We start from the raw sequence: 11145 nt of genomic DNA, 5'->3' as shown, positions 1-11145 counted from the left end.
GAGGCTGTTGCAGTAATCTACAATACTTAGTACTAGGGATTGTACTAATAACTTGTATTGATCTTTGTTGAAGAATTTTCTTATTTTTCTTAGGTTACGCATTGTGAAGAATGCTCTTTGGATGATTTTGTGGATTTGAGTCTGCATTGTGCAGTTTCTGTCTAGTTGTATTCCCAGAATCTTGAGTGTGCTTTGCATTGGGTACTTGATTGTATTTAATTCTAGTTCTGTGAAAGATGTTTTTTTTTCCTTCTCTAGTAGTAGGAATTTAGTTTTTTCCGAGTTCAGTTTTAATTTATGACTTGACATCCATTTTTCTACCGTTTCCATTATTATTTTCAAGTGGTTTGCGGATGAGGGGTCTTGAATGTTAAAGGGGAGGAGGATAGTTATATCATCCGCGTAGCTGAATGATACTGTGTTTAGGGCGTCTAGGGTTATGCCGAGGGATGCTATGAAGAGGTTGAATAATATGGGTGATAATGGTGATCCTTGTGGTACTCCACATGGGTTTGACCATGGATCGGATGTGTGCTCTTTTGACTTGACTCTGTATGTTCGAGTTTTTAGGAAGCTTTGGAACCAGTTGTGCACATTACCTGAGATTCCTATTGCGTCTAATATCTGGAGTATTGTGTGATGGTCAACTAGGTCAAATGCCGCAGAAAGCTCTATGTAATAAGAAAAACCAAGTTTGTCTCATAGTCCCTTGTCTCCTACAAACATTCGGAGACAAGGGAGGCTAAAATAGAATACATGGCCAAATCTGCAGCTGTCAAAGCGGCAGTCAGAGAGGCCAAGCACCGAGTTGAAGTAAACTTAGCAAAAAACATCAAGAAGGGGGACAAATCCTTCTTCAGGTACATTAGTGACAGAAAAAGAAACACTGATGGGATAGTACGTCTTAGGAAACCAGATGGGAATTACGCAGAATCGGATTCAGATAAAGCTGAACTACTAAATAAATACTTCTGCTCGGTCTTCACCCGCGAGGCACTGGGGTCTGGCCCACAGTTACAGGCAAAGCAATGTTCGGAAGACCCATATCGAAATTTCGAGTTTGCACCTGGTGACGTCTAAGAGGAACTATGAAGACTCGAGGTGAACAAAGCCATGGGACCAGACAATCTATACCCCAAAGTACTCAGAGAGCTGTGTGACGTCCTAGCGGAACCGTTAGCCGCACTCTTCAATCTGTCCCTAAGTGCGGGTAGAATCCCCTTGGACTGGAAATCAGCTAATGTTCCTCTGCACAAAAAGGGTTGCAGAGCAGAAGCTGCGAATTGCAGACCAGTGAGTCTCACATCGATAGTGAGTAAACTCATGGAAAAACTAATCAAACGAAAATTTGGCACGATTCTGGACGAGGAGAATCTACGCGATCCCCACCAACATGGATTCACCAAGGGTAGGTCCTGCCAATCCAATCTTATCAGCTTCTTTGACTGGGTAACAAGAAAACTGGATTTGGAAGAGTCCCTGGACGTTGTGTACTTGGACTTCAGTAAAGCTTTTGATAGTGTCCCCCACCGCAGGTTGTTGAATAAGATGAAATCGTTGGGATTAGGTGAAACACTAACAGCATGGGTCAGCGATTGGCTGAGTGGTAGACTTCAGAGGGTGGTGGATAATGGTACCCTCTCTAAAACGTGAGAGGTGACCAGCGGTGTGCCGCAGGGCTCAGTCTTGGGCCCAATTCTTTTCAACATATTAATAGGAGACCTGACTCAAGGGCTTCAAGGAAAAATAACGTTATTCGCCGATGATGCCAAACTCTAACATTGTAAGCAACAGCAAATTGCCTGATTGTATGATGCAGGACCTGCTTTTATTGGAACATTGGTCCTCGATCTGGCAGCTAAGCTTCAACGCTAAAAAATGCAAGGTCATACACCTTGGCAACAATGATCCATGCAGAACGTACACATTAAATGGAAAAACCCTGGCTAGGACTGCAGCGGAACGCAATTTAGGGGTGATCATTAGTGAAGACATGAAAACTGCCAATCAAGTGGAGAAGGCTTCATCCAAGGATAGGCAAATGCTGGGTTGTATCCACAGGAGCTTTGTAAGTCGGAAGCCCGACGTCCTAATGCCACTGTACAGAACCATGGTGAGGCCTCACCTGGAGTACTGTGTGCAATTCTGGAGACCACATTACCGTAAAGATGTACTGAGAGTTGAGTCGGTTCAGCGAATGGCCACCAGGATGGTCTCCGGGCTCAAGGATCTCCCGTACGGGGAAAGGCTGAACGAATTGCGACTATATTCTCTCGAAGAACATAGGGAGAGGGGAGACATGATTGAGACATTTAAGTATATCACTGGTCGTATCAAGGTGGAAGATGATATGTTCTCTCTTTGGGGACCCTTGACCACAAGAGGGCATCCGCTAAAAATCAGGGGCAGGAAGTTTCATGGCGACACCAGGAAGTATTTCTTCACCGAAAGAGTGGTTGACAATTGGAATGAGCTTCTAGTGCAGGTGATCGAGGCCAGCAGCGTGGCAGATTTTAAAAACAGATGGAATGCCCAGGTCGGATCTCTAGGAGGGTAGAGTTAAGGGGATGGGTCATCAGAGCACGATATCTCAAAGGGTAGCTAGGAGGGAGGGTCAATAGAGTGGGCAGACTTGATGGGCCTTGGCCCTTTTCTGCCGTCACTTTTCTATGTTTCTATCGTACATCTCATCCTCCAAGACCAAATACGTGGCCATTGAAACACAGTAATCTGATGCTCCAAATGTCACGAAGACCAGTTTTTGGTTTCTGATTCAAAAATCCAGATACTAATTTATACCACTGAGCGGCCTGGTGACCCAGGAAATCCACCTAAAAACACAAGACCGGCAAACTATATAGATTTGTAAGATTTTTCCATTCAAGCTTAAAGTTAGGCATGATTTATAAAATAGCTCTTGCACCTGGGAAGCCACATCAACAAAAACATGGTACAATGACATTGATTCACAAAAAAGGGAAAGATCCATCCACCTGTGCGGCTTATCGGCCCAACTCCTTGTTCAATGGTGACTATAAAATCTTTACTTAAAGTTCTGGCTTTGAGATTGCAGGCATATATGCTTCAATTGGCTCATACCAATCAGGAGGGTTTTATTTCCCGGCGACAACCCTTTGATACTATTCAAACAGCTTTGCACTTAATTTGGCATGTTTGGGAGGGCTCCCCTGCGCTAGTTTTATCCCTTAACGTGGAAAAAGCGTTTGATAGGGTGAGTTGGGTTTACTTATTTAAAGTAGTGGGTATTGAACAGAGATTTTAGGGTTAAGAACATAAGAAGTTGCCTCCACCGGGATCAGACCAGAGGTCCATCGCACCCAGCGGTCCGCACCCGCGGCGGCCCATCAGGTCCATGACCTGTCAAGTGTTCCCTGCCCTAAAAAAACCTATCCTTACTTCTATCTGTATCCCTCAATCCCCTTTTCCTTCAAGAATTTATCCAAACCTTCTTTGAATCCCTGTAGTGTCTTCTGCCCCACCACTACCTCCGGGAGTGCGTTCCATGTGTCCACCACTCTCTGGGTGAAGAAGAACTTCCTGGCATTGGTTCTAAACCTATCCCCTTTCAGTTTCTCCGAGTGCCCCCTTGTACTTGATGTTCCCCACAGTCTGAAGAATCTGTCCCTGTCTACCTTATCTATGCCTTTCAGGATCTTGAAAGTTTGTATCATGTCTCCTCTAAGTCTCCTCTTTTCCAGGGAGAACAGCCCCAGCTGTTCTAGCCTGTCGGCATATGAAAGGTTTTCCATACCTCTTACCATTTTCGTCGCTCTTCTCTGGACCCCCTCAAGCAATGCTATGTCCTTCTCAGTCGAAAATCAATGGTATCTTGTCGCCTCCTATCACTTTAGCTCGTGGAACATGCTAGAGGTACGCCCTTTCTTCCCTTCTTTTGCACTTTCCATGGAGCCTCTAGCGAGTTGGATCCGACATCAAGCGGGGATATTCGGGGGATTCAGTTGGGAACTTCAACATACAATTTTGCTTTATGCAGGTGATATTTTGCTGCTTTTGCGCAACCCAGAGCCATCTTTACCCGATGTGATTCGGGAGTTGTTGAAGTTTGTTCCGCTTTCAGGCTTTAAAGGAAATATGGCCACATCAAAGATATTAAATGCGATCTTGGAGGAGGGAGCGGTCAAGCGATTGCAGACTGCTTTCCCCTTTGCTTGGACCGCTAAATCTATTACATATCTGGGTGTCAATTTAGCAGCAGATCCTACGCAGTTCTATAAACTTAATTACCCAGAGCGTTTACATGCTTGGTTTGCTGATCTAGAGCTTTGGGAGGGGCTGAATCTCAGTTGGATAGGCTGGATTTTGGCTGTCAAAATGATGATCATACATCAATTATTATATGCTTTTCCGGCCCTTCCCATAGTTTTGCCTGATGGCTTTTTTCGCCTATTATTGCGTAAGGTTTTCGCATATATTTGGCGGAAGGGCAGAAGAAGCCACCATGGGTCTGCCGGAGTATTTTATATAGATCTAAATTGGAAGGGAGTACGGGGGATTTCCAATTTCCATTTGTTCTACCAGGCTGCCTTCTTACAGTAGGTGGTAATGTGGGTTACCTATGATGATTGCCCGTGGATTCACATTGAATAGAGCTTTCTCCCTGGGCCTTTGGATGTTGCCATGGGTTCCGGGAGACCGTTTACGAACAGCGTTGAAAACGCCTAATACTTTTTTGCAGGCTGTTCTTCAGAGTTGGTACGTACTTCACATAGTAACATAGTAAATGATGGCAGATAAAGACCCGGATGGTCCATCCAGTCTGCCCAACCATACATGTTCCATAAATTAATTTAGTTTAAATGGTCCCTTTTCTTAGTTATTTCTGGGCCAGAAACCCAGATCCCTGCCCAGTAGTGTGCTTAGGTTCCATCTACTGGAGTCTCCATCAAAGCTCACTCCAGCCCATCTTAACTATCCCAGTCATTAAAACCCTCCCCAGCCCGTCCTCAACTGAATGTCCATATATGGGACACAGGCCATGAAAGCCTGCTTAGTACTGGCCTTAGTTCTTTCAATGTATACCCATTATTTTCTGATTAGAGATCCTTCATATTCATCCCACGCTTGTATGAACCCTGTCACCATTTTCCTCTCCACCACCTCCCTCGGAAGCGCATTCCACATATCAGCCACCCTCTCCGTAAAGAAGAATTTCCTAACATTACTCTTGAATCTACCACCCCTCAACCTCAAATTATGCCCTCTGGTTTTACCATTTTCCTTTCTCTGGAATAGATTTTGTTCTATGTTAATACCTTTCAAGTATTTGAACATCAGCATCATATCTCTCCTGCCCCTTCTTTCCTCTAGGGTATACATATTCAGGGCTTCTGGTCTCTCCTCATACATCTTCTGGTGCAAACCTCCTACCATTTTTGTCGCCTTCCTCTGGACCGCTTCAAGTCTTTTTATGTCCTTCATCAGATACGGTCTCCAAAATTGAACACAATACTCCAAGTGAGGCCTCACCATCAACCTGTACAGGAGTATCAACACCTTCTTTCTTCTACTGATCACGCCTCTCTCTATACAGTCTAGTATCCTTCTGGCAACAGCCACCGCCTTGTCACACTGTTTCTTCACCTTTAGATCTTCACAGATGGATGGATGTTCCTGGAACATTTGTTCTTTTCCCAGATGGCAATTGTGGCATTGGCTGCTGCTTTGCCTGGTAGGGAGGGAGTGATTTGCCGCAAGTGGATTCCAGTGGGCCTCCGTACGTTGGGTCAGTTTTGAGAAAATATGCAAATGCGTCCCTTTCAAGACTCTTTTTTTATATAGGCGCTTGCGGATTTTCTTATCTCAATGGCCTTTTGGGAGCTATCCCTGGGGGAGACCTGGCTTGAGCAAGCTATTCGGGTGGGGGGGAAGTTTCCCGAGTATACCGAGCTTTGTTGAAATGGGAATCTCGTACGGATCCTTATAAAGAACAGTGGGAAGTGGGATCTACCTGGGGGGGTGAAAACTACCTAGTTGTGATTCTATCTATGTAAGGTTATTTAAATTAACATTATCCATTAATTATATAGAGAACGTCTGTAAAATGTACTATCGGTGGTACTATACCCCTGAGAGGGTTTTTTTCAATTTACCATGTGGGCCCTGATCGCTGTTGGCGAAATTGTGGAGAAAAGGGGGATTTAGTGCACATTTGGTGGACCTGTCCTGGAGTGCGGCCTTTTGGGCAGCGGGTGGGTTGCTCTTTGGTTAAGATCTTTCCGAAACATTGTTGGAATGTTGTTGACTAAATGTGGGCGTTCCTGGTTTGACTCCGCCTGAGCAGAAATTGACGGCATGTGTATTTACTGCGGCCAGGCTTGCCTTGGCACAGTGTTGGCGTACCAACAAAACACTCTGCACAGTCTACTCTCGTCTGGATTATCTTCAATTGATGTCTAAATTGACGGTGATGAGACATAATACCCTCTTAGCGTATCATAAGATCTGGGACCCATATGTACGATGGAGACAACACTCTACCGAGTTTTGTTTTACCGATTTATGCTTTTATTGCTTTTGGGTGGCTGGGAGGGAGGATTTGCATTTGTTCTGTATATGAACCAGTGGAAAAATGGATGATAGACCACAAATTAAAGCTGAACACGGACAAAACAAAATTTCTATTGCTCGAAAAGGACAAAACCTCATCCATTACAGAATTAGAAATAAATGCCACCAAATACCCAATACAGTCCGCTCTCAAACTCCTAGGAGTGATGATAGATCGATGCTGCGCCATGCAGGTCCAAATCAACAAGACTACTCAGAAAGCATTTTTAACCATGCGCAATCTACGAAAAATAAGAAAATTCTTTGAGAAAGAGCAATATAGGCTCATAGTCCAATCCCTAGTTCTAGGTCTAGTGGACTATTGTCTTCTTTGTAAGTCCCCCTTGTCGTATTGGCTCTTGTTTGCAAGACGCTACCGCGGCTCTTCTGCAACTCCCCTTGCTTGTATGGGTTCTTGTAAAATTGTAAATCACCTTCAACCTTTATAGGCGTAGAGCTATCCACAAATCCTAGATTAGATTGATCAGATGCCACTAAAGTATTCTTACAGCAATGGTGTCTACAAGGTTTAACTTGCGTGAAAGATTTAGTTACAGAACAGGGAGAAATGAAGTCTTTCACAGGATTGCAAGCAGATGGGATAGTACAAACAAGTGACTAGTATGCCTATAAACACTGGACTCGGACAGAGACTGGCTCTTGAAAATCTTCTTTAAGTATAAAGATAAATTTACCTACCATGCCCCGCAAACATGATAAAACAATTACAGACTGTACAAAACACAGCCCTCAGATTGATCTATTCACTAAGCAAATACACTTCTCCCTCGTCATGCGCAGGGGATACGGGCAGGGCCGGACCGCAAATGCCGAAAAACCGCGATTATCCGGCTCTGACCCACCCCCACCTCCCTGCTGCCTTCCCGGCCTTACCTGGTGGTCTAGAGGGCTTTCGGGGCAGGAGCGATCTTCCTACACTCCTGCCCCGTGCAGATCGCCATCAGGAAATGGCAGTAGGGAGTTCCCGTCGTAGTCTCGAGAGACTACGGGAACTCCCAGCAGCCATTTCCTCATGGCGTTCTGCACGGGGCAGGAGTGTAGGAAAGATCGCTCCTGCCCCGAAAGCCCTCTAGACCACCAGGGAAGGCGGCAGGGAGGAAAAAAAAGATGGATTTTTTTTTACATTAAGACTGGTTTTTTTAATTTTCCCCCCCTCCCCAGAAAAAATCGCAATTATATGAAACCGCAAGTGCAGGAACCACGAATGGGGAGGGGGAAGTGTATGACCACATCACCACTGCTTACCTAGACTCACACTGGCTACCTATACAAGCACGAATTCAATTCAAATTATACTGTCTAATATTCAAAGTAATAAATGGCACCGCCCCCACCTACAATCGCCTAAACCGGAACCTCATAACCAGACAAAGGAGAACTCAGTCCCCATTCAAAGGTACTCAGCACAAGAAGATGTATGACAACCTACAAGCGACGCAACCTACAAGCGACGCAAGCCCCTCCATCTCCAACTTGCTGACAGCACCGAGCGACTTCAAATCAATGCTTTTCAAAAAATGTATCCAGACATCATAACTCTCCCCCTTGTCCATCCCCTCCCCTGTAAAGTCTCTACCACTCTCGTCATTTCTCCTCAAAGTCTCAATTATGTAGACAGCTCCGTAAATTGTAATATTCCTGGAAATGTCCAGTTATCTTCTGTTGTAATTCGCCAAGGTACAGGCGGAATAGAAGTCACTGTTTTTGTTGCATGGGGGGATTTTGCGATGTCTGCTTTGTGATTCGCTTTTGTGTCTTTGAAAATTTAATAAAGTTGGAAAAAAAGCCATGGTTCAAATGTGTCCTAATTCTGTAATTATGTGTGGAACTTTATTTTTATTTATTCAATTTCCTATACCGTTCTCCCCAGGGAGCTCAGAACGGTTTACATGAATTTATTGAGGTACTCGAGCATTTTTCCCTGTCTGTCCTGGTGGGCTCACAATCCATTTAATCTACCTGGGGCAATGGGGAGGTTAAGTGACTTGCCCAGGGTCACAGGGAGCAGCGTGGGTTTGAACCAACAACCCCAGGGTGCTGAGGCTGTAGCCACACACTCCCTTATTTACCCTTAACCTTCCGATTTCCACACTTCTGTTTTTTTGACTCGCATGCAAATATAAGAACATAAGCGTTGCCTCTGTTGGGTCAGACCAGGGGTCCATCATGCCCGGCAGTCCGCTCCCGCGGCGGCCCCCCAGGTCCATGACCTGAAAGTGTTCCCTACCTAACCTAAAATATCCATACCCTATTCGCTCAATGTCCTGTACGGTAAACCTCTATCTTTACCCTTTTATCCCCTTCGCTTCCAGGAAGTCATCCAGTCCCTTTTTGAACCCCAGAATTGTACTCTGTCTTATTACCTCTCCGGGAAGCGCGTTCCAGGTGTCCACCACCCTCTGAGTGAAGAAGAACCTCCTTGCATTCGTTATGAATATGAAGCTTTGGATCTTTTTCTAAATACACGTGCATAACCCTTAATTTATTTAAAAGCTACAAGGGCTGTTTGCGGGGGATAGGGTGGCATGCACAACACGGCACAGGTATGTTACGAACTAGGGTGGGGATCAAGGGTGGTGTGGTGTCCTTTGGGGCATTTGCACTGGTACAGGGAGGTGGTCGGATTTAAACATCATATCGGATATGCCCCGCCATCTCTCTAGCAATGGGAACAAAACCATGTGCGGCTCTCCCAAGCCTGTCCAAGTGGCATAAATGACCACGGCCAGGATGATTAAGCTTTACCCTCACCAATATCAATACTACCCAAGAAACTGGAAGACATGCAAACATATATGTGTGTGTGTGTATATATATATATATATACACTAGTCTTTAAGCCCGTTACATTAACAGGTGCTAGAATAGATGTGTGTGTCTGTTTTTCTTTCTTTCTCTCTCTCTCCTTGGCCACTGTCTTTCTTTCTGTCTCTCTCTTTCATCGACTGTCCACCACCACCCCTTGCCTGCTCCCCCTGTCCAGCAGCAGCCCTTCTCCCTTCCTTTTATCTCCTCCGTCAGTCCCCATTCAAAGGTACTCAGCACAAGAAGATGTATGACAACCTACAAGCGACGCAACCTACAAGCCGCAAGCCCCTCCATCTCCAACTTGCTGACAGCACCGAGCGACTTCAAATCAATGCTTTTCAAAAAATGTATCCAGACATCATAACTCTCCCCCTTGTCCATCCCCTCCCCTGTAAAGTCTCTACCACTCTCGTCATTTCTCCTCAAAGTCTCAATTATGTAGACAGCTCCGTAAATTGTAATATTCCTGGAAATGTCCAGTTATCTTCTGTTGTAATTCGCCAAGGTACAGGCGGAATAGAAGTCACTGTTTTTGTTGCATGGGGGGATTTTGCGATGTCTGCTTTGTGATTCGCTTTTGTGTCTTTGAAAATTTAATAAAGTTGGAAAAAAAGCCATGGTTCAAATGTGTCCTAATTCTGTAATTATGTGTGGAACTTTATTTTTATTTATTCAATTTCCTATACCGTTCTCCCCAGGGAGCTCAGAACGGTTTTACATGAATTTATTGAGGTACTCGAGCATTTTTTCCCCTGTCTGTCCTGGTGGGCTCACAATCCATTTAATCTACCTGGGGCAATGGGGAGGTTAAGTGACTTGCCCCAGGGTCACAGGGAGCAGCGTGGGTTTGAACCAACAACCCCAGGGTGCTGAGGCTGTAGCCACACACTCCCTTATTTACCCTTAACCTTCCGATTTCCACACTTCTGTTTTTTGTACTCGCATGCAAATATAAGAACATAAGCGTTGCCTCTGTTGGGTCAGACCAGGGGTCCATCATGCCCGGCAGTCCGCTCCCGCGGCGGCCCCCCAGGTCCATGACCTGAAAGTGTTCCCTACCTAACCTAAAATATCCATACCCTATTCGCTCAATGTCCTGTACGGTAAACCTCTATCTTTACCCTTTTATCCCCTTCGCTTTCCAGGAAGTCATCCAGTCCCTTTTTGAACCCCAGAATTGTACTCTGTCTTATTACCTCTCCGGGAAGCGCGTTCCAGGTGTCCACCACCCCTGAGTGAAGAAAGAACCTCCTTGCATTCGTTATGAATATGAAGCTTTGGATCTTTTCTAAATACACGTGCATAACCCTTAATTTATTTAAAAGCTACAAGGGCTGTTTGCGGGGGATAGGGTGGCATGCACAACACGGCACAGGTATGTTACGAACTAGGGTGGGGATCAAGGGTGGTGTGGTGTCCTTTGGGGCATTTGCACTGGTACAGGGAGGTGGTCGGATTTAAACATCATATCGGATATGCCCCGCCATCTCTCTAGCAATGGGAACAAAACCATGTGCGGCTCTCCCAAGCCTGTCCAAGTGGCATAAATGACCACGGCCAGGATGATTAAGCTTTACCCTCACCAATATCAATACTACCCAAGAAACTGGAAGACATGCAAACATATATGTGTGTGTGTATATATATATATATATATATATATACACTAGTCTTTAAGCCCGTTACATTAACAGGTGCTAGAATAGATGTGTGTGTCTGTTTTTCTTT

The sequence above is a fragment of the Geotrypetes seraphini genome, chromosome 2 (genome assembly GCF_902459505.1).
Source record: "Geotrypetes seraphini chromosome 2, aGeoSer1.1, whole genome shotgun sequence".
Lineage (NCBI taxonomy): Eukaryota > Metazoa > Chordata > Amphibia > Gymnophiona > Dermophiidae > Geotrypetes > Geotrypetes seraphini.
This window is presented reverse-complemented; position numbering follows the sequence as displayed.